At 39.8% G+C, this 24,210-nt stretch overlaps 10 non-coding genes across 10 annotated transcripts; all 10 read left to right on the forward strand.

Moving 5' to 3' along the window:
* The first annotated feature begins 388 nt into the window (after positions 1-388).
* Trnar-ucg (transfer RNA arginine (anticodon UCG)) lies at positions 389-461 on the forward strand. The gene has a single exon. It is a non-coding gene; the product is annotated as a tRNA-Arg (tRNA).
* A 650-nt stretch (positions 462-1,111) lies between these two features.
* Positions 1,112-1,184, forward strand: Trnar-ucg (transfer RNA arginine (anticodon UCG)). Its single transcript has one exon. It is a non-coding gene; the product is annotated as a tRNA-Arg (tRNA).
* A 6,047-nt stretch (positions 1,185-7,231) lies between these two features.
* Trnar-ucg (transfer RNA arginine (anticodon UCG)) lies at positions 7,232-7,304 on the forward strand. Its single transcript has one exon. It is a non-coding gene; the product is annotated as a tRNA-Arg (tRNA).
* Positions 7,305-7,960: 656 nt separating this feature from the next.
* Trnar-ucg (transfer RNA arginine (anticodon UCG)) lies at positions 7,961-8,033 on the forward strand. The gene has a single exon. It is a non-coding gene; the product is annotated as a tRNA-Arg (tRNA).
* A 650-nt stretch (positions 8,034-8,683) lies between these two features.
* Trnar-acg (transfer RNA arginine (anticodon ACG)) lies at positions 8,684-8,756 on the forward strand. The gene has a single exon. It is a non-coding gene; the product is annotated as a tRNA-Arg (tRNA).
* A 1,290-nt stretch (positions 8,757-10,046) lies between these two features.
* Trnar-ucg (transfer RNA arginine (anticodon UCG)) lies at positions 10,047-10,119 on the forward strand. Its single transcript has one exon. It is a non-coding gene; the product is annotated as a tRNA-Arg (tRNA).
* Positions 10,120-15,841: 5,722 nt separating this feature from the next.
* On the forward strand, positions 15,842-15,914 carry Trnar-ucg (transfer RNA arginine (anticodon UCG)). The gene has a single exon. It is a non-coding gene; the product is annotated as a tRNA-Arg (tRNA).
* A 585-nt stretch (positions 15,915-16,499) lies between these two features.
* On the forward strand, positions 16,500-16,572 carry Trnar-ucg (transfer RNA arginine (anticodon UCG)). The gene has a single exon. It is a non-coding gene; the product is annotated as a tRNA-Arg (tRNA).
* Positions 16,573-17,869: 1,297 nt separating this feature from the next.
* Trnar-ucg (transfer RNA arginine (anticodon UCG)) lies at positions 17,870-17,942 on the forward strand. The gene has a single exon. It is a non-coding gene; the product is annotated as a tRNA-Arg (tRNA).
* A 5,564-nt stretch (positions 17,943-23,506) lies between these two features.
* Positions 23,507-23,579, forward strand: Trnaq-uug (transfer RNA glutamine (anticodon UUG)). The gene has a single exon. It is a non-coding gene; the product is annotated as a tRNA-Gln (tRNA).
* The last annotated feature ends 631 nt before the right edge of the window (positions 23,580-24,210 follow it).

Genomic DNA, 24,210 nt, shown 5'->3' on the forward strand with positions numbered 1-24,210 from the left:
ATTCTTTAATGATTTTTTTATTCTGCTTTTTTCAAAGACTGTGTACTCGTGATATTTAAGTCGTCACACCAACCATACCTACAACGACCTACGGTCTGGAGAAATCAAGGCATATTGGTGTTAGAAGAAAGATAGTACAACGGGTTTGGTTTGGATTTGTGTTCGAGCGTGGGTAACAAATAACTTCTTGTTGTGTGAAGTGAAAGAAGTTAAATAGTGCTTTTATTTTGAAGATTGTTTAAAATTGTACTAGGTGATTTTTGTGCAGCCTGTTATATACTAGCAAATCTGTATGGGAGATGATGTAAAACTTGAGGTTATAAGAAGGCCACATTTCAGCTGCCGTGAAAAGGTGTGTTTAAAGTGTTTGTATATATGTGTTCTCAATGGCCCCGTGGCCTAATGGATAAGGCGTCTGGCTTCGAATCAGAAAATTGCGAGTTCGAGTCTCGTCGGGGTCGAAAGTGTCCATATTAGTTTGTATTCAACATCGATAGTTAGACGATGCGTTGGGCGGGAATTTCTGTCCTCGGGCAACCAGAGACTTCTAAATTAAACGTGGAATGCCTGCAACGAGTTGATGACTTTTGTGTAACACCCAGTCTAGGACATTCTACAGATTGTAAAAACAAACAATTTTATTTGAACTCAAGTATAACGACTGTCCTTGCAAAAAGCACATTTGAATGTTGCTGGAAGAGAATTTTCACTTTACCGTTAAACTGATTCTTTAATGATTTTTTTATTCTGCTTTTTTCAAAGACTGTGTTCTCGTGGTATTTAAGTCGTCACACCAACCATGCCTACAACGACCTACTGTCAGGAGAAATCAAGGCATATTGGTGTTAGAAGAAAGAGAGTACAACGGGTTTGGTGTCAATTTGTGTTCGAGCGTGGGTAACAAATAACTTCTTGTTGTGTGAAGTGAAAGAAGTTAAATAGTGCTTTTATTTTGAAGATTGTGTAAAATTGTACTAGGTGATTTTTGCGCAGCCTGTTATACTAGCAAATCTGTATGGGAGATGATGTAAAACTTGAGGTTATAAGAAGGCCACATTCCAGTTGCTGTGAAAAGGTGTGTTTAAAGAGTTTGCATATCTGTGTTCTCAATGGTCCCGTGGCCTAATGGATAAGGCGTCTGACTTCGAATCAGAAGATTGCGAGTTCGAGTCTCTTCGGGGTCGAAAGTATCCATATTATTTTGTTTTCAACATCGATAGTGGGACAAACCTTGGACGATGCGTTGGGCGGGAATTTCTGTCCTCGGACAAGTAAATACTTTTAAATAGGGGAGAGTAACTTGGTGTCCGGAGAGCGCAGACGTGTTTCACGAGCTCCTGGCAAATACTGAGTACAACAACAACGTGAGGAATTTCGTTCGGAGCAGCTGTAGTGTGCCGGAATTGTACTGAGCTTGTTAAAGGTAAAGATTGTTTTGGGCGTAGCCCTAATTCTGTAAGGGTGTCGAAACCTGTTTCGTACAACCCTGCAGCCAAACCTGATCGAACCTTGTCCGTAGCGATTTCCACGCAGAGTAATGACAGTTTTTCTAGCGCTGTTCAGAGAGGCTTTATTGGTGTGTTGTCTGACTTGATTCACATAAAGGCAGAATTAGTCAGCTTCCAGAAGAATTATTTGAAAAAAATGTTCTACGTTCGTGAGGCCACCCAGGCAGCTCATAGCAGATTGTTGAGTAAAGGGAATTTTGTTATGGGGAATACTATGTGGGGCATTGTGCCGGCGAGCTTGATCTACATGAATTTAACTGTGCACTGGGCCTTGGACGAAATGTCCGATGACATAATAGCGGCGGCGTTACAGCCTTACGGGACATGCCTCAGTGTAGACAAACCTAAGTTTTCCCAAGCTGAGATTGCTCATGTAAGGGCTGGCATACGAGTGTAGGCCTACAGGTTTCGGTGCCATAAGACCAGGTACGTGCCGAAAGTTTTTCTGGTGATGTGGTGATGTTTACATACCCTGGCCACATTTATGAATGTAGGAGATGTGGGCAAAAGAATCACAAGATTGCCCAGTGTAAATCGGTGTGGTGTGAGAACTGCAATGGATTTTCTCCTCATGAAAAATCCCACACCATCAGTGAGTGTTGTGCCCGTGCGTGCTCGTATGCAGCACGGGTGAAGGGTGACAGCGTAGCAGTGTCATGGGCTACTGTTGTTCGCATGGAACATGACGGCGATCAGGAGGGCGAGGTAGATGTGGAGGGGGAGTCCGTTACCAGTGAGTCCGAGGGGGAAGAGGAGGAGGGGGACAGTGTTGACACTGACTCGGCTGAAAGCTTATCCGACGAGGACGGTGAGCGAGAAGGCTGTCTGATAGCGGCAGGGGGAGAGACTGAGGCAGAGCAGGAGGTAGTGCAGGCTGACTGCACCGTGGCGTTCACCCAAGCTGGGGTATGTGCAGTTTCTTCTCTGCAGTCAGGACCGGAACAGAAAAAGCGAAAACTAGAGGAACGTGAGGCACTTGCTAGTGTCAGTGATTCACAGCTTGTTGGGGCGGTGAACGAAGTTTCAAATTGTTTACGAGTTATTGAAACTCAGGATTCAAGGAATGATACAGTGGCTGGTTCTCAGGCTGATGCCAGTGTCGGTGCGGTAAGCACTCGAGAAGAGGATATCGTAGGTGCCAATGTGGGTGACTTGTGTGCAGATCCGACCGGTTTTCCTCAGACTCAAATGACACCGCGACCCATGGAGATCACCGAGATGTCAGTGGTAGACATTCGAAAGAAGACGATGAAGGGGAAGAAGAAGGTATAGTGCGTCTCTTTAATTACCCATCAACTTTCAAGGTCTTACTTTTGGTTTTCTGCATGTCTGTCCTTGACAGTGTAAGAGTTGCTTCACTGAATGTGAATGGGCTCCGAAATGATGTAAAAAAGCACCAAGTTAGAGACTTTGTATTCGAAAATAATATTGACATACTTTTCTTATAAGAAACGCATTTTGCCTGTTATAGTGACACTAAAAAACTCAATATCCCTGGTGATTGCAGGTGGGCTTATGGTTCGACTCAGAGTTGTGGTGTCGGAATTATTGTTAGATATTCTGTGGATTGCACAATCAAGCATGTGCAATGCTGTCCTCAGGGTCGATATGTGGCGATATCAGCAGTCATAAATAATACGCTGGTTAAATTAATATCTATATATGCACCTAATGCGCGTGTTGATAGGAAAGAATTTATTCGGAATATGGACAAACTTATCGCTGGAAGTAGTCCTGTAATTTTAGGTGGTGATTTTAACTTTGTTGAAAACAATAACCTGGACAAGTATGGAGGTGATCCATTAGCAAGTAACTTTGGTAAAATTGAAATGAGCTGTTTAAACCACGATTTTTCACTTTGTGATGTTTACAGAAAACTGTATCCAAATTGTCAAGTGTATACATGGTGTAGGGGTCAGGTAGCATCTAGAATCGATAGATTTTATGTATCTACCTCATTACAAGACCAGCAACCTGCGGATGGTCGTGGGTTTCCCCCGGGCTGTGCCCGGTTTCCACCCACCATAATGCTGGCCGCCGTTGTATAAGTGAAATATTCTTGAGTACGGCGTAAAACACCAATCAAAAAAAAAAAAAAAATCATTACAAGACTGTTACATTGGCTGATTTTGTTCCCCTATCCTTTTCAGACCACTCATGTATTTTTATTGATTTGTCTTTTAGAAATGCCATTGTGTGGGGCCCAAGCTATTGGAAGTGTAATGTGTCTGTGCTGGAGGAAGCAGAATTGTTACATAGTACTGAGAAATTGCATGAGGACATTTTTGGGACTGGGTATATAGTAGACATTATTGAAAAGTGGGATTATTTCAAAGCCAAAGCCAAGCAGATAATTCAAGAATACTCTGGAAAGAAAAATAAGGTATCAAAGCAAAAGCTAAGGGATTTAAATCAAGAACTGAACAGTCTGAAATCTGACCCAGTAGAGAACAAAAATGAAATTTCTAGACTGAAAGCCCTCTGTAATTCGAGCTAAGGCTACCCATTTTCTAGTCAATGAAAAGCCAACAAGGTACTTTCTACAACGTGAATCTGGGCATTCTATGAAGAAAATGATAAAATCTATGAAATGTCATAGAGACGAATCATGTATACATGACAAACAAGCAGACATCTCTAAAAATGTGTGCAGTTATTGTAAGAGTTTGTATTCTTCTCAAGGGGTTGACACAGATGCCCAAAATAAGTTTTTGTCCTCCTTGCCCTGATTGAACAGTGCTGATAGGGGTGCCTGTGAAGGAATTATGCCAAATGATGAATTATTTGCTGCCCTTAAAGGTATGTCTAAATATAAGTCACCAGGCAGTGATGGTTTGCCATTTGAATTTTATCTTCACTATTGGTCAGTTATTGGAGACACATGTACCCAGGTTATAAATCAATGCTTCAGCCAGGGCTGCTTGAGCTTAAGCCAGAAGTCAGGTTTGATAACATTGCTGTGTAAAGATACTGAAAATTCGAATATGATAAAGAACTGGCGCCCTATCTCTCTGTTAAATGTAGATTACAAGATATTGTCTAGAGCCTTATGTAATCGTCTCAAAGTAGTGGTGGCTAGTGTTGTGGACAAATGCCAGACATATGGTGTTCCTGGCAGATCAATTTTGGATAAGGTGCATCTATTAAGAAGTACATATGACTATGTAGGTCAAAAAGAATTGGATGCTTGCTTTATTAGCTTAGACCAAGAAAAAGCATTTGATAGGGTTGAATGGTCTTTCTTATTTAATTGTTTAGAAAAGAATAATTTTGGCCCATCATTTTACAGATGGGTGAGGTTATTATATACTGATATAAATAGCTCTGTATTAGTTAATGGTTATGTTACTGAACAGTTTGCTCTAGAAAGAGGTGTTAGACAAGGATGTGCATTATCACCATTACTGTACATACTTACTTTAGAACCCTTTATAAAGGCTGTCAGGCAGTGTGAAAGAATTAGAGGTATACCTATGCCTGGTACAAGCAGACAGTCTAAGATTGCTGCACTGCTACGATTATTGTGTCTGATGAAGAATCAGCTCATCATGTTATTAAATTGGTCCATGAATTTGGGAGAGCATCAGGGGCTAAACTTAATGTGGCTAAAAGTGTGGTACTTCCTATTGGTACATGGAAGGTCAGTGACGATACTGTAGCCGGCTTTAGGACTGTGGAAAACATTAAAGTATGTGGTGTATATTTTGGTGAAAACCAGGAAGATCTAAACATTGAACGTGTACTCAAGAAAGTAAAAAAAAATGTGTCATGTTGGGGTGACCGCTACCTTACAATGCGGGCCGGACTGTTATAATTAACACTGTTGCCTTGTCTGTTCTGTGGTATATTGGCCAATGTTTTATCTTAACACCAAAATGTATTTTACACTGTACTCAGCATGTCTTTAAGTTTCTTTGGAATGGCAAACCAGAAGCTATTAAGAGATCTGTTTTGTTTAATGCATATGATAACGGTGGGTTAAATATCCACAATATTTTTTGCAAACTGAAGGTATTTGCAGTCAAACATGTCTTAAAATTATTGAATGACACTGAAGCGGATTGGAGATATTTTGCTATTTACTGGCTTGGAATTTCACTAAACCAGGTTAAGCCAGAGTTTGCGAGGTCAAGCTTACCGCACTCGTTAATGCTCCCAGCCTTTTATAGGTTTGTGTTGTCTGCCTGGAAAGAATTTTATCATGGTCAACAGTTATCTCCAGCAATGTTTCACAATAAATTTATATATAGTGCCTTTCTGTCCAAGATTTCTGAACCTCCGAGAGTTGTAGATTCTCAACCAATGTTACCGTGGCCTCGGATATGGCGTACAGTGTTCAACGCCTTCCTGGATAACAATCTTATAAATTTTTCATTTAAATTAGTTCATAATATTCTGCCTGTCAAGGAGATTCTCTTAAGAAGAAATATATGCACAGATGATTTGTGTGGCTTTTGTGGTAAATCCGAAACCAGGAATCATTTGTTTGTAGAATGCAAAGTTACACAACAGGTACTGTTGAATTTTCAAAGGCTTTTTTGGATGTATGGAAGCTTTTCCCCTGCTTTTTCAGAGAAGGATCTAATACACAAATTGTTTGGTGTTCCGTTATCAAAGGACGAGAATTCAATGTACACATATCTTATAACAGTTTATTTGTTTTGTGTATGGTGCGCTAGAAATGAGGCTGTTTTTCAAGGTAAAAGGAAATCTGTTGCAAGCATAGTTACTTCTGTTAAGTCATGTGTAAAATCACGAGTTTGTTCAGACTTCTGCCGTCTCAGTAAAGTCAACTTTCAGAAAACATGGGCCAGAGGAAACGTTATATGTGCTATTGACAACTCAAAGCTTAAGTTCTTTCTGTAATGGAATACTTGATCTGTTGTAAATACATATACCGTGCAAAAATGTAAAAAGACGACAGCCCACATCTACTGTGATAAAGATATTGTTTTAATTGGGCTGATGTATTATAATGTCAACTCTGTATTTGTTTGTTGGGAATAAATTATTTTATATTCAAAAAAAAAAAAAAGATTGCGAGTTCGAGTCTCGTCGGGGTCGAAAGTATCCATGTATTTTTGTATTCAATATCGATAGTGGGACAAACCTTGGACGATGCGTTGAGCAGGAATTTCTATCCTCGGACAAGTAAAGCCTTTTAAATTAAACGTGGAATGCCTGCAACGAGTTGATGACTATGGTGTAACACCCAGTCTAGGGTATTCTACAGACTGTAAAAACAAACAATTTTTCTTGAACTCAGGTATAACGACTGTCCTTGCAAAAAGCACATTGGAATGTTGTTGGAAGAGAATTTTCACTTTACCGTTAAAGTGATTCTTTAATGATTTTTTTATTCTACTTTTTTCAAAGACAGTGTGCTCGAGGTATTTATGTCGTGACACCAACCATACCTACAACGACCTACGGTCAGGAGAAATCAAAGTATATTGGTGTTAGAAGAAAGAGAGTACAACGGGTTTGGTGTCAATTTGTGTTCGAGCGAATGAAACAAATAACTTCTTGTTGTGTAAAGTGAAAGAAGTTAAATAGTGCTTTTATTTTGAAGATTGTGTAAAATTGTACTAGGTGATTTTTGCGCAGCGTGTTATACTAGCAAATCTGTATAGGAGATGATGTAAAACTTGAGGTTATAAGAAGGCCACATTTCAGCTGCCGTGAAAAGGTCTGTTTAAAGTGTCTGTTTTTGTGTTCTCAATGGCCCCGTGGCCTAATGGATAAGGCGTCTGACTTCGAATCAGAAGATTGCGAGTTCGAGTCTCGTCGGGGTCGAAAGTATCCATGTATTTTTGTATTCAATATCGATAGTGGGACAAACCTTGGACGATGCGTTAGGCGGGAATTTCTATCATCGGACAAGTAAAGCCTTTTAAATTAAACGTGGAATGCCTGCAACGAGTTGATGACTATGGTGTAACACCCAGTCTAGGGTATTCTACAGACTGTAAAAACAAACAATTTTTCTTGAACTCAAGTATAACGACTGTCCTTGCAAAAAGCACATTGGAATGTTGCTGGAAGAGAATTTTCCCTTTACCGTTAAAGTGATTCTTTAATGATTTTTTTATTCTACTTTTTTCAAAGACAGTGTGCTCGAGGTATTTAAGTCGTGACACCAACCATACCTACAACGACCTACGGTCAGCAGAAATCAAATTATACTGGTGTTAGAAGAAAGAAAGTACAACGGGTTTGGTGTCGATTTGTGTTCGAGCGAATGAAACAAATAACTTCTTGTTGTGTGAAGTGAAAGAAGTTAAATAGTGCCTATATTTTGAAGATTGTGTAAAATTGTACTAGGTGATTTTTGCGCAGCGCGTTATACTAAGAAATCTGTATGGGAGATGATGTAAAACTTGAGGTTATAAGGCCACATTTCAGCTGCCGTAAAGAGGTCTGTTTAAAGTGTCTGTTTTTGTGTTCTCAATGGCCCCGTGGCCTAATGGATAAGGCGTCTGACTTCGAATCAGAAGATTGCGAGTTCGAGTCTCGTCGAGGTCGAAAGTATCCATGTATTTTTGTATTCAATATCGATAGTGGGACGATGCGTTGGGCGGGAATTTCTATCCTCGGACAAGTAAAGCCTTTTAAATTAAACGTGGAATGCCTGCAACGAGTTGATGACTATGGTGTAACACACAGTCTTGGGTATTCTACAGATTGTAAAAACAAACAATTTTACTTGAACTCAAGTATAACGACTGTCCTTGCAAAAAGCACATTGGAATGTTGCTAGAAGAGAATTTTCACTTTACCGTTAAACCGATTCTTTAATGATTTTTTTATTCTACTTTTTGCAAAGACAGTGTGCTCGAGGTATATAAGTCGTGACACCAACCATACCTACAACGACCTACGGTCAGGAGAAATCAAGGCATATTGGTGTTAGAAGAAAGAGATTACAACGGGTTTGGTGTCGATTTGTGTTCGAGCGTGGGTAACAAATAACTTCTTGTTGTGTGAAGTGAAAGAAGTTAAATAGAGCTTTTATTTTGAAGATTGTGTAAAATTGTACTAGGTGATTTTTGCGCAGCGTGTTATACTAACAAATCTGTATGGGAGATGATGTAAAACGTGAGGTTATAAGAAGGCCACATTTCAGCTGCCGTGAAAAGGTCTGTTTAAAGTGTTTGCATATCTGTGTACTAAATGGCCCCGTGGCCTAATGGATAAGGCGTTTTACTACGAATCAGAAGATTGCGAGTTCGAGTCTCGTCGGGGTCGAAAGTGTCCATATTAGTTTGTATTCAACATCGATAGTTAGACGATACGTTGGGCGGGAATTTCTGTCCTCGGTCAACTAAAGACTTTTATATTAAACGTGGAATGCCTGCAACGAGTTGATGACTTTGGTGTAACACCCAGTCTAGGGCATTCTACAGATTGTAAAAACAAACAATTTTACTTGAACTCAAGTATAACGACTGTCCCTGCAAAAAGCACATTGGAATGTTGTTGGAAGAGAATTTTCACTTTACCGTTAAACTATTTCTTTAATGATATTTTTATTCTACTTTTTCCAAAGACAGTGTGCTCGTGGTATTTAAGTCGTCACACCAACCATACCTACAACGACCTACGGTCAGGAGAAATCAAGGCATATTGGTGTTAGAAGAAAGAGAGTACAACGGGTTTGGTGTCGATTTGTGTTCGAGCGTATGTAACAAATAAGTTCTTGTTGTGTGAAATGAAAGAAGTTAAATAGCGCTTTTATTTTGAAGACAGTGTAAAATTGTACTAGGTGATTTTTGCGCAGCGTGTCATACTAGCAAATCTGTATGGGAGATGATGTAAAACTTGAGGTTATAAGAAGGCCACATTTCAGCTGCCGTGAAAAGGTCTGTTTAAAGTGTCTAAAGTATCTATGTATTTTTGTATTCAATATCGATAGTGGGACAAACTTTGGACAATGCGTTGGGCGGGAATTTCTATCCTCGGAGAAGTAAAGCCTTTTAAATTAAACGTGGAATGCCTGCAACGAGTTGATGACTATGGTGTAACACCCAGTCTAGGGCATTCTACAGATTGTAAAAACAAACAATTTTACTTGAACTCAAGTATAACGACTGTCCTTGCAAAAAGCACATTGGAATGTTGTTGGAAGAGAATTTTCACTTTACCGTTAATCTGATTCTTTAATGAGTTTTTTATTATACTTTTTTCAAAGACAGTGTGCTCAAGGTATTTAAGATGTGACACCAACCATACCTACAACGACCTGCGGTCAGGAGAAATCAAGGCATATTGGTGTTAGAAGAAAGAGATTACAACGGGTTTGGTGTCGATTTGTGTTCGAGCGTGGGTAACAAATAACTTCTTGTTGTGTGAAGTGAAAGAAGTTAAATAGTGCTTTTATTTTGAAGATTGTATAAAATTGTACTGGGTGATTTTTGCGCAGCGTGTTATACTAACAAATCTGTATGGGAGATGATGTAAAACGTGAGGTTATAAGAAGGCCACATTTCAGCTGCCGTGAAAAGGTCTGTTTAAAGTGTCTGTTTTTATGTTCTCAGTGGCCCCGTGGCCTAATGGATAAGGCGTCTGACTTCGAATCAGAAGATTGCGAGTTCGAGTCTCGTCGGGGTCGAAAGTATCCATGTATTTTTGTATTCAATATCGATAGTGGGACAAATCTTGGACGATTCGTTGGGCAGGAATTTCTATAGTGAACGGATGTGTCGGTTATTCTCTGCTGTTTACACATTTGTGCAACAACCACGCTTGTTTCTGAAACTGATTTTTTGGTGAACTGGGTGCCCACAGAGCTTGAGTTTGGCCAGTGGTTACTGTTTGGTGAAGGGCGTGTGCCCCGTTGGATCAGGTATGTCCAAGCCCGAGTCGTTCTCGCCTGTAAACAGGCCAAGCAGAACTTTGTCTGTGTCAATCTCTACACGAAGCAGCCCGGCATTTTCTACGGCTGTCCAGGGGGACTTTATTCCTTTTCTGTCAAGTGTGTTAAATATTAAGACAGAGCTAATAAGTTTTCAGAAGAATTATTTAAAGAAACACTTCAATCTCCGCGTGTCTACAGTGGCTGGGCATAATGCCCTAGTGAGTAAATCCAATGTTGTTATAAATGGAACGACGTGGTCTATTATGCCCGCGTCGTCACTTTACCTGAATCTGACGGCCCACTGGGCACCGGATGAAATGTCAGATGACACTATCGAGGCAGCTTTGAAACCCTATGGCGAATGCCTGGGTGTGACGAAACCCAGATTTTCAGACCCGGAGCTCTCACATGTTCGGACAGGTATTCGGATTTACAGATTTAGGTGTCACAAAGTTCGTTATGTACCAAATTTTATTACTTTCGGTGGCGATATTGTTATGTTTACCTACCCCGGGCAAACCTATGAATGTCGGAAGTGTGGCCAAAAATCACACAAGGCGGCAGAGTGTAGGGCACTGTGGTGTTCTAACTGCGACGGTTTCTCCCCCCATGAGAATCCTCATACAGAGAAGGACTGTACAGATCCATGCCGAATGTGTGACTCAGGGCTTCATACGGTCAGTGACTGTTGTGCGAGAGCAATGTCGTACGCGGCGCGAGTTAAGGGAAACCTACCGACTATGCGCCAGTATAATAAGGAAGACGCCGTAAAACAAGATGGCGTTGATGTTGACGTCAGCGACGATGAAGACCCATTCAACGCACCTGCTATGGAACTGGTTCAAGACAGCGACGAGAACGAAGACGAAATCGACGGGAATGGTGACGACAGCGCCGATGATGACGTCAGCGACGACAGCGAGTCTGATAAGGAGATGGACGTCCGGGAGAATACTAAGAACACCGAAGAAGTGGATGTTGGTGATAATGAAACGTCATCAGCTGTCCCGAGGGTGAAGAATGTGGTCGTGGCTGACGTGCACGCTCCCGACGTGCGTTCACCAGTCCCAGTCGAGGAAAAGCGAGCTAAGTTGGACAATGGCAGTACAGCCGAAGAGGCAGCGTCATCTATCCCGCCCAGTTCCCATTCTACTGATTATGATGGTGTTGACGCCGATCAGTCGTCAGACTGTATGACGCCGACCCCATCTCAGGAGGGGGACACCATGCTTCTTGAATACAGGAAAAGAAAATCGCTTGCTTCTCGTGCGAGGCAGCGAATGAAAAGAGACAAATAAGTTTTAGCGTAATTAGGACTCTCTTATTTGACCACAATGGGTATGTACGCTCTACCTTTACTTATTTGTATAATGAGCTTAAATAATATTCGTTTTGGGACTTTAAACATTAATGGTTTACGGGATCCGTCTAAACAAGAACATGTCAAGCAATTTGTTTTCGATAAAGGAATTGATGTACTATTCTTACAGGAAACACACTTCGAAAACTATAATGACACTAAATATTTGCAAATCCCGGGCGATGCAAGGTGGGCGTATGGGTCAAATCGAAGTTGTGGGGTGGGAATAATTATTAGGTATACGGTAGACTGCTTTATACGGAAAATACAGAGGTGCCCTAACGGTCGCTACATAAGCCTTAGGGTTGAGCTCAACAACACTGCTTTAAACCTTGTTTGTGTATATGCCCCTAATAATCCAAAGGAAAGAAAAGAGTTTATTTCTAATCTAGATAATGTGATGCAGGGCAGTGAGTTGGTTATTATGGGTGGGGATTTTAATTGTGTCGAGAGCATTGAATTAGATAGAGCTGGCTGTGCCACTAATGGAAGGAATGATGGGGTGGACGAAATTAATAATTTGAAAAGAGATTTTGGAATTTGTGATATTTTTAGGCGCCAGTGTGCCAGTAGATTGGATAGATTTTATATCCCTAACGCTGTGTTTAAGTATGTAACCCAGTGTGATGGTGTACATGTGTCTTTTTCTGATCATTCGTGTTTGTTTTTTTATATTTCTTTTGAAGATGTCATTTCATGGAGGCCGTTCTACTGGAAGTGTAATACTTCTGTGTTAAATGACACGGAGCTTGTTGATAATATTAAATCCGTCTTCCATGATATTTTCTCTGTCTGTACAACTGGTCATGCAGATCTAATAGACAGATGGGAGACATTTAAAAGGGAATGTAAAGACAGAATTCGGAGTTACTGTAAGGAGAAATCTATGAATAAAAAAACGTGATTTGTTGGAACTTGAACAAGAATTAAATGCGTTAAAATCTAGTCCAATCATTAACTGTGAGCGTATTGACAATGTGAAAAAGACTGTAAATGCCCTTTATAAGTCGAATCATGCGGGAGCGGTTATCCGTGCTAAAGCTGTTCATTTTGATCAGGGAGAAAAACCAACCAAATATTTCATTAGACGAGAAGTTAGTAGGGGCAGAAAGAAGATGATCAAAAGTATTACTTGTCATAGTGACTCTTCAATATCCCATGAATCTCAGGAAGGCATTGCTAAGTGTATAAGGTCGTATTATATGAAATTGTATACTGAACAAGATATCGACTCCTCCATTCAAGATGAGTTCTTGTCATCGCTTCCGATGTTAAGTGACGATTGTAAAATTGCCTGCGAAGGCCTTTTGACTGAACAGGAGTTGTTTTTTGCAGTAAAACAATATGTCTAAAGCCGTTCGCCGGGATGCGACGGTTTGCCAGCAGAGTTTTATGTACAATTTTGGCTCCTGTTTTCGGGTGTGTTTACGGATGTAGTTAATCACTGTTTTAACTTGGGTAGATTAAGTAATTCACAGCGTTCTGGGTTAATCACACTATTATGTAAGGACCCCGACAATGCCGAAAGCATAAAAAACTTGAGGCCAATTAGCTTACTAAATGTAGATTATAAGATTGTTTTTAAAGCTTTGTGCAATCGGTTAAAAAACGTGATCGATACAATTGTACTTCAGAATCAGACATGTGGAATACCAGGCCGAAGTATTTTTGACAACCTTCACTTATTACGAAATACATATGATTATGTTGAACAAAAAGATTTAAAAGGATGCTTTCTTAACTTAGATCAGGAGAAAGCCTTTGACAGAGTAGACTGGTCATTTTTGTTCAAATGTTTAGAGAAATTTAACTTAGAACCCGACTTTTGTAAGTGGGTGCAATTATTATATACTGACATTACAAGTAGTGTTATTGTGAACGGGCACATAACAGAAGAATTTAAACTGAGTCGAGGTGTCCGACAGGGTTGTTCTTTGTCACCATTATTGTATGTTTTATCCTTAGAGCCCTTTATAGCCGCCATTAGAAACAATGACGAAATTAATGGTGTACGGTTACCCGGCACAAATAAGGAAACAAGAGTGTCGGCATTTGCAGATGATACGACTGCAATTTTATCTGAAGAGAGTTCTGTTCCGCATGTAATTAAACTAGCAGAAAGTTATGGAAACGCCTCAGGAGCAAAACTCAACTTGTTGAAAAGCACGGTTCTTCCCATTGGTAGCTGGGACGAAACTAACGTGCACAGTGGTGGGCTTAACATCACTACAAATTCAAAGATTTGTGGGGTATTTTTTGGACCAGATCAAACAGAACTCAATTCTGAGCGTGTTTTAAGTAAGGTAAAGAAACATGTATCAGCATGGAATGGAAGATATTTGACCCTACGGGGGAGGTCTGTCTTAATTAATACAGTTGCTTTAGCTGTTTTATGGTTTTCTGCACAGTGTACTCTGTTGCCACCTAAATGTGTCAATCAATGTTCCCAAACTGTGTTCAGATTTTTGTGGGATAACAAGCCCGAAAGTTTGAGGAGAGTTGTCGTACATAATAAAATAGGGAATGGAGGTCTAAACGTACATAATATAGATTGTAAAATAAAAGCACTTGTTACTCGGCATGTTTTAAAATTAATTCATGGAACAACAGCGGAATGGAAATACTTTGCCATCTATTGGTTGGGTTTACCCCTAAGACATGTTTGTCGTGAATTCTGTCGTTCCAATATCCCACATTCTGAAAACATTCCACCTTTTTATAGACTGGCCTTGAGCGCCTGGAGAGAATTTACCACAGGTGTACAGCAACCTGTAACATTGTGTTCAAGCAGGTATATTTATGAATATTTTGTAACAAAAATAGTACATTGTCCAAGAGCAATGGTGTCTATGCCGCATTTGGACTGGGTTAGAATATGGAAAACTGTTTTTCATCAATTCTTAGATCACAACTTGGTCAACTTCAGTTACAAGTTGGTTCATGACATTTTGCCCGTTAAGGAAAAACTTCTTAGGAGAAATGTAGCCACCGATGACTTGTGTGTTTTTTGCTCCCTGTCTGAAACTCGGCAACATCTGTTTGTACAATGTAAAATCGTTCAGGATGTGTTTAATGACTTTAACCGGATATTTGTTTTGTTTGCGAACTACCTACCAAATATGGACTCGGAAACATTAATTTACAAGGTATTCAATTCCACCTTTAACCAGGAAGTTAGAGCTGTGATGGTGTATGTCATATGTGTTCTTCAGTTTAGTATTTGGTGTGCACGCAACGACATAATATTTCAGAAAAAAAACAGGGATTCTGTTGCTATTGTTAAGGCCGCCAAAGGAATAATTAAAACCCGTATTCATGTTGACTTTTTTCGATTAGACAGGCCATCTTTCGAGAAAATCTGGTGTATAAACAAAGTCTTTTGTACATTACAGAATGATAAATTAGTGTATTTATTGAAATGAGCAGCTAATGTGCAATTGTTCTATTCACAAAGCAGTCATCTTTTCTGTGATATTTTATTTTAATTAAGACTGCCTTGTGATTTCAAAAGTTTGTGATAGCCGGGTATTGTGAAATCTTGTGTATTTGATGACAATCTGGGAATAAATTCAACAATTTTCAAAAAAAAAAAAACAAAAAAAACACCCAGTCTAGGGTATTCTACAGACTGTAAAAACAAACAATTTTTCTTGAACTCAAGTATAACGACTGTCCTTGCAAAAAGCACATTGGAATGTTGCTGGAAGAGAATTTTCACATCACCGTTAAACTGATTCTTTAATGATTTTTTTATTCTACATTTTTCAAAGACAGTGTGCTCGAGGTATTTAAGTCGTCACACCAACCATACCTACAACGACCTACGGTCAGGAGAAATCAAGGCATATTGGTGTTAGAAGAAAAAGAGTACAACGCGTTTGGTGTCGATTTGTGTTCGAGCGTGGGTAACAAATAACTTCTTGTTGTGTGAAGTGAAAGAAGTTAAATAGTGCTTTTATTTTGAGATTGTGTGAAATTGTACTAGGTGATTTTTGCGCAGCGCGTTATACTAACAAATCTGTATAGGAGATGATGTAAAACGTGAGGTTATAAGAAGGCCACATTTCAGCTGTCGTGAAAAGGTCTGTTTAAAGTGTCTGTTTTTCTATTCTCAATGGCCCCGTGGCCTAACGGATAAGGCGTCTGACTTCGAATCAGAAGATTGCGAGTTCGAGTCTCGTCGGGGTCGAAAGTATCCATATTATTTTGTTTTCAATATCGATAGTTAGACGGTGCGTCTAACCCAGTCTGTAGAATGCCCTAGACCCAGTCTAGGGCATTCTACAGATTGTAAAAACAAACAATTTTACTTGAACTCAAGTATAACGACTGTCCTTGCAAAAAGCACTTTGGAATGTTGCTGGAAGAGAATTTTCACTTTACCGTTAAACTGATTCTGTAATGATTTTTTTATTCTACTTTTTTCAAAGACAGTTTGCTCGAGGTATTTAAGTCGTGACACCAACCATACCTACAACGACCTACGGTCAGGAGAAATCAAGGCATATTGGTGTTAGAAGAAAAAGAGTACAACGGGTTTGGTGTCGATTTGTGTTCGATCGTGGGTAACAAATAACTTCTTGTTGTGTGAAGTGAAAGAAGTTAAATAGTGCTTTTATTTTGAAGATTGTGTAAAATTGTACTAGGTGATTTTTGCGCAGCGCGTTATACTAACAAATCTGTATGGGAGATGATGTAAAACGTGAGGTTATAAGGCCACATTTCAGCTGCCGTGAAAAGGTCTGTTTAAAGTGTCTGTTTTTGTATTCTCAATGGCCCCGTGGCCTAATGGATAAGGTGTCTGACTTCGAATCAGAAGATTGCGAGTTCGAGTCTCGTCAGGGTCGAAAGTATTTATAATATTTTGTATTCAACATCGATAGTTAGACGATGCGTCTAACCCAGTCTGTAGAATGCTTTAGACCCAGTCTAGGGCATTCTACAGATTGTAAAAACAAACAATTTTACTTGAACTCAAGTATAACGACTGTCCTTGCAAAAAGCACTTTGGAATGTTGCTGGAAGAGAATTTTCACTTTACCGTTAAACTATTTCTTTAATGATTTTTTTATTCTACTTTTTTCAAAGACAGTGTGCTCGAGGTATATAAGTCGTCACACCAACCATACCTACAACGACCTACGGTCAGGAGAAATCAAGACATATTGGTGTTAGAAGAAAGAGAGTACAACGGGTTTGGTGTCGATTTGCGTTCGAGCGTGGGTAACAAATAACTTCTTGTTGTGTGAAGTGAAAGAAGTTAAATAGAGCTTTTATTTTGAAGATTGTGTAAAATTGTACTAGGTGATTTTTGCGCAGTGTGTTATACTAACAAATCTGTATGGGAGATGATGCAAAACTTGAGGTTATAAGAAGGCCACATTTCAGCTGCCGTGAAAAGGTCTGTTTAAAGTGTCTGTTTTTGTGTTCTCAATGGCCCCGTGGTGTAATGGATAAGGCGTCTGACTTCGAATCAGAAGATTGCGAGTTCCAGTCTCGTCGGGGTCGAATATGTCCATATTAGTTTGTATTCAAGATCGATAGTTGGGCGGGAATTTCTTTCCTCGCGCAACTAATGACTTTTATATTAAACGTGGAATGCCTGCTACGAGTTGATGACTTTGGTGTAACACTCAGTGTAGGGCATTCTACAGATTGTAAAAACAAACAATTTTACTTGAACTCAAGTATAACGACTGTCCCTGCAAAAAGCACATTGGAATGTTGCTGGAAGAGAATTTTCACTTTACCGTTAAACTGATTCTTTAATGATTTTTTTATTCTACTTTTTTTAAAGACAGTGTGCTCGAGGTATTTAAGTCGTCACACCAACCTTACTTTCAACGACCTATGGTCAGGAGAAATCAAGGCATATTGGTGTTAGAAGAAAGAGAGTACAACGGGTTTGGTGTCGATTTGTGTTCGAGCGTGGGTAATAAATAACTTCTTGTTGTGTGAAGTGAAAGAAGTTAAATAGTGCTTTTATTTTGAAGATTGTGTAAAATTGTACTAGGTGATTTTTGCGCAGCGTGTCATACTAGCAAATCTGTATGGGAGATGATGTAAAACGTGAGGTTATAAGATGGCTACATTTCAGCTGCCGTGAAAAGGTCTGTTTTAAGTGTCTGTTTTTGTGTTCTTAATGGCCCCGTGGCCTAATGGATAAGGCGTCTGACTTCGAATCAGAAGATTGCGAGTTCGAGTCTCGTCGGGGTCGAAAGTATCCATATTATTTTGTATTCAACATCGATAGTTAGATGGCGGGAATTTCTATCCTCGGGCAACTAAAGACTTTTAAAGGAGGACCAGCGCAGAGGGGAGGTGGAGTGAAGACGTGCTTTTTTACAGCGCAACAAATCGGTGGCATCCTTAGGTATAGTGAGTGACTTTTTTTGTTCAATATTTTTGTGCCATATTGTTGACAAGACTTAGCTGAGTTCGAGGGTGTCTTTATTTGTGCGATTTTGGCCATGGCCCAGTCAAAATTCATGATAATGTCGAAGTCTGTTTATTTCCCTGTTCTGAACAAGCCGGACAGGCCATTGTCCGTAGCTATGTCTACACGTAGCAGTGTAAGCTTTTTATCTGCCGTCCAAAGAGACTTTATTGAGGCTTTGTCAAGTGTGATTAACATCAAATCTGACTTAGTGTGTTTTCAAAAGAATTACCTGAAGAAGATTTTCTATGTTCGTGTTGCCACACAGGCTGCACATAGTGCTCTGTTGAAGCAGGAAAAGTTTGTTATTGGTGACACCGTATGGAATATTACCCCGGCCAGTTCTGTGTTTATGAACTTTACTGCTCACTGGGCTCCTGATGAAATGTCGTATGATTTGATAGCGTCCGCTTTGAAACCATACGGAGAGTGCCTTAGTGTTACGAAACCGCGGTTTTCTGACAAGGAATTTGCGGGCGTGCGAACTGGTATTCGAGTATATCGGTTCAGGTGCCACAAAACGCGGTATGTGCCGAACTTTATTAACCTGGGGGGTGAGGTAGTAATGTTTACATACCCTGGGCAAATCTACGAATGTAGAAAGTGTGGACATAATGGGCATAAAGCCATGGAATGCTGTGCCTTATGGTGCGATAACTGTTCGGGGTTCTCCCCTCATGATGATCTCCACAATGTGAAGGATTGTACACGAGCGTGTCGTATGTGTGGCTCGATGGAACCTGCAAGTGGTAATTGCTGTGCTCGGGCAAAGTGAAGAATTCTGTGCAGAATACGTCGAGCGTACAGGGCCCCGATCAGGACGTTGACGTTGTTGGGGGCGGTAGCGACGATGACTTAGAGTTTCCACCTCCTGCCATGAAAATTGTTAAACTGGACAAGGGCAACAACATAATTGACAACTAAGGAGAAGATGGTGATGATGTTGACGTAGATAGTGATGATGATGGTGATAGTGGTGATGGTGATGATGATGATAACGAAGAAATGGGCACACATGACGAAACTGAGATTGACGCTACCAGAGCGGAGGATGATCCAGTGGGTGACATGGAGTGTGACAGAGGTACGCGCGTTGTACCTAATGTCACCAAAGACCGTGATGGTGTGACCAGAGATTTGTCTGGTGCGATAGAAGTCGAGGCGGAAGTCCACTGCGTGCGATCTCCAGAGCCCGTTGAACAAAAGAGAGCAAAACTGGACAATGAACCGGAGGGGACGTCATCGGCATTATGGAGCACTCTACCGTCGGATTGCGTAATGCAGGGGGACTCGGACATATCTGAAATCATGACACCCACCCCCTCTCAAGGTACTGATAAAATGTTATTAGAGTATCGGCGCAGGAAATCTTTCGCCTCTCGTTCGAGAGCGCGTAAAGACAATGAATAGATTTTACTAGGATATGTTCATGGATATGCTCCCACATGAACAATGGGTATGTACCTTCATATTTTTCTTATCTGTTTAATGTCTCTCGTATCTAACACACGTTTTGGCACTTTCAATGTTAATGGCCTGCGTGCTGTTACAAAGCAGGAGCAGGTACAACAATTTGTTTTTGATAACAATATTGATATTTTGTTCTTACAAGAAACACATTTTCAAGATTATAAGGACGCTAGGAATTTTAAAATTCCAGGGGATGCTAGGTGGGCCTACGGGTCAAGTAAAAGTTGTGGGGTAGGGATTGTGATTAGATACACCGTTGACTGTGTAATACGTAATGTCGTTAGATGTCCTAACGGGCGTTACATAAGTGTTAAAGTGACAATTAATGACACGGCTCTTAATCTGATATGTATATATGCTCCTAATAATCCACAGGATAGGAAAGAATTCATTTCTAACTTAGACAGTGTAATGCGTGGGAGTGAATTAGTCATTCTTGGTGGGGATTTTAACTACGTTGAAAATATTATATTGGATAGAAATGGGTCTGCAAATAATGTGAGAAATGTTGGTATTGATGAGATTAATAGTATTAAATATGATTTTGAGGTGTGTGATATTTTTCGGAAGTTTCATCCGGACAAACGGTGCTACACCTGGTCAAGAGGCCAGTGCGCTAGTCGGCTTGATAGATTCTACCTTCCTAATGCTGTTCAGAGTTATGTAACCTTTTGTGATGTTAAACATGTCTCCTTTTCTGATCATTCTTGTCCTATTGTTGATGTAAATTTTACGGATGTAATTACTTGGGGTCCGTTTTATTGGAAATGTAACACTTCTGTTTTGAATGACGATGAACTTGCTGTACAAATAAATGATGTCTTTGTAAGTATTTTTTCTGATTGTGACATTTGTGATGATACCTTAGTGGACAGGTGGGAGGCTTTCAAAACGGATTGTAAAGATGTAATACGTAATTATTGTTCCCAAGTTTCATTAAGGAAAAAGAGCCAGTTGTTGGATCTACAAGATGAATTAAATGTATTAAAGACAAACCCTGTCGTAAATAGTGATAAGATCGGTAATGTAAAGAAGACTATTAATTGTTTAAATAGAGACAGACATGCGGGATCGGTTATTAGGGCTATGGCTGTTCACTTTGATAAGGGGGGAAAGCCTACGAAGTATTTTATTAGGAGGGAAGTGGGGAGGGGGGAAAAGAAAATGATAAAGGAAATTATGTGCCATGGGAATGAGTCTCAGTCCCATAAATCCCAGCATGAAATTGCTAAATTTGTATCAGGTCATATTACAAACCATTGTACAGTAAGCAGAATACTGATTTTGTGTGTCAAGACGCGTTTCTATCAGAATTACCGAAGTTAAATGATCATTGTAAAGCTCTTTGTGAAGGCGCATTGTCAATTGTTGTTTTCGCTCCGGCAGTTTAAGTCCGTCCCAGCGGAGTGGTCTTATCACATTGCTATGTAAGGACCCCAATAATGCAACGGACATAAGGAACTGGAGGCCTATTAGTTTACTGAACGTGGATTACAAAATTGTGTCAAAAGCTTTATGTAATCGTTTAAAATCTGTTATTGACAACGTGGTAAATCAGAACCAAACTTGTGGAATACCAGGTCGTAGTATATTCGACAATTTACATCTTTTACGTAATGATGATTATGATTACGTGGAAAAGAAAGATTTGAAGGCATGCTTTTTAAACTTAGATCAGGAGAGGGCTTTCGACAGGGTTGATTGGTCCTTTTTGTTCAAATGTTTAGAGAAGTTTAATTTTGGGCCCGAATTTTGTGCATGGGTTAAATTACTGTACACAAATATCTTCAGCAGTGTGATTGTAAATGGACACATAAGTGAATAATTTAGTTTAAATAGAGGAGTCCGTCAGGGGTGTTCCCTATCTCCACTGTCGTACGTTTTATTGTTAGAGCCGTTTATATCGGCGCTTAGGAAATCCACTGTGATTAATGGTGTTGCGATGCCGGGAACAACTAAGCAGGCTAAGGTTTCTGCCTTCGCGGATGACACTACGCAATTCTCTCAGATGAAAGTTCCGTGCAAGAAGTGGTTACTTTGACAGAAAATTATGGCAGGGCATCTGGGGCAAAACTGAATCTGTCCGAGACCACTATTGGAAATTGGGATAGTTCGTTAGTGCCTCATTTACGGTTGAATACTGTTCAGAATTCCAACATTTATGGAATTTTTTTTGGAAAAGACCAGGCGGAACTCAACTGTACTCGTGTCTTAAATAAAGGTAAGAAGAATGTAACTTCTTGGTGTGGAAGATATTTAACTGTTAGGGGGAGGGCTGTACTAATTAACACTGTAGCCCTAGCGGTTTTATGGTTCACAGCACAATGTATTTGTTACCCGCTAAATGTGTCACTCAATGTACGCAGATAGTATTTAAATTTTTGTGGAATAATAAGCCTGAGAGTTTAAAGCCTGTTGTTGTACACAATAAATTTAAGAGTGGAGGTTTAAATGTTCATAAGGTTGAGTGCAAAGCGAAAGCTTTAGCCGTACGATACATATTAAAATTGGTTTATGGTACTGAGGCTGATTGGAAATATTTTGCGATTTACTGGTTAGGTTTATCTTTGAGGAGTGTTTGTCTTGAATTTGCCAGGCACAGTGTCCCACACTCAGAACGTAACACACCCTTCTACCAGTTTGGGATAAATGCTTTCAGGGATTCTATAGTGGTCAAACGTTACCTTCTGTGATGTACCCTAGTAAAGTTATTTATGATCAGCTTGTCACGAAAGCCTTACAGGCGCCACGGGTGATGCTAACATCTCCGCAGTTGAGATGGGGTGTTATTTGGAAAACGGTGTTCCACAAGTTTTTAGATCATAACTTGCTCAGTTTCTCTTTTAAGCTTGTTTATGATATTTTGCCCGTCAAAGAAAGACTACTGAGGCGTAATATCGCCACTGACGACTCCTGTGTATTTTGTTCTGGTTCGGAAACATAGGACCATTTGTTTGTTCAATGTCATATTGTCTTTCAGGTGTTCCAGGAATTCAGCCGGGTGTTTTTTCTTTATGGTCGCGTTTTGCCGAATCTTGACAAGGACACACTAATTTACAAATCAGTTAATTTTCCTCTTAGTCCGGAAGTGAGGGCTGTTGTGTTATATATAATTACAGTGTTACAATTTTGTACTTGGTGTGCATGAAACGAAGTGGTGTTTCAGAATAAGCAAAGAGATGCAAGAACGATCGTTGCCGTGGCTAAAGGTATGATTAAGACAAGAGTTCATGTTGATTTCTATCGGTTAAATCGGTCAATGTTTCAAAAGTATTGGTGTCACAATGAAATCTTCTGTAGAGTAGACAATGACAAGCTAGTTTATTTACTCCGCTAACAAAGTGATTTTATGATTACAAGTGTCACACAGCAGTACCAACTTGTCTGTGATATGTTTTGTTTTTAACTGGGCTGCGCTGTAAATCTCAATATTACTCTGTTACTGATATGTCATTGTGTATGTATGTTTCGTAAACGTTTATTGGGAATAAATTCAATCTTTTAAAAAAAAAAGCCTTTAAAATTAAACGTGGAGTGCCTGGAACGAGTTGATGACTTTGGTGTAACATACCTACCATACCTACAACGACCTACGGTCAGGAGAAATCAAGGCATATTCGTGTTAGAAGAAAGAGAGTACAACGGGTTTGGTGTCGATTTGTGTTCGAGCGTGGGTAACAAATAACTTCTTGTTGTGTGAAGTGAAAGAAGTTCAATAGAAGATTGTGTAAAATTGGACTTTTTGATTTTTGCACAGCCTGTTATACTAGCAAATCTGTATGGGAGATGATGTAAAACTTGAGGTTATAAGAAGGCCACATTTCAGCTGCCGTGAAAAGGTCTGTTTAAAGTGTTTGCATGTCTGTGTTCTCAATGGCCCCATGGCCTAATGGATAAGGCGTCTGACTTTGAATCAGAAGATTGCGAGTTCGAGTCTCGTCGGGGTCGAAAGTATCCATGCATTTTTGTATTCAACATCGATAGTTAGACGATGCGTTGGGCGGGAACTTCTGTCCTCGGGCAACTAAAGACTTTTAAATTAAACGTGGAATGCCTGGAACGAGTTGATGACTTTGGTGTAACACCCAGTCTAGGGCATTCTACAGATTCTGAAAACAAACAATTTTACTTGAACTCAAGTATAATGACTGTCCTTTCAAATAGTACATTTGAATGGCACTGGAAGGGAATTTTCACATTACCGTTAAATTGATTCTTTAAAAATTATTTTTTCTACTTTTTCCAAAGACAGTGTGCTCGTGGTATTTAAGTAGTAACACCAACCATACCTACAACGACCTATGGTCAGGAGAAATCAAGCCATATTGGTGTTAGATGGAAGAGAGTACAGCGGGTTTGGTGTCGATTTGTGTTCGAGCGTGGGTATCAGATAAGTTCTTGTTGTGTGAAGTGAAAGAAGTTAAATAGTGCTTTTATTTGGAAGATTGTGTAAAATTGTACTAGGTGATTTTTGCGCAGCGTGTTATACTAGCAAATCTGTATGGGAGATGATGTAAAACTTGAGGTTATAAGGCCACATTTCAACTGCCGTGGAAAGGGTTGTTTAAAGTGTTTGCAT

Source organism: Liolophura sinensis, chromosome 9 (genome assembly GCF_032854445.1).
Source record: "Liolophura sinensis isolate JHLJ2023 chromosome 9, CUHK_Ljap_v2, whole genome shotgun sequence".
Classification (NCBI taxonomy): domain Eukaryota; kingdom Metazoa; phylum Mollusca; class Polyplacophora; order Chitonida; family Chitonidae; genus Liolophura; species Liolophura sinensis.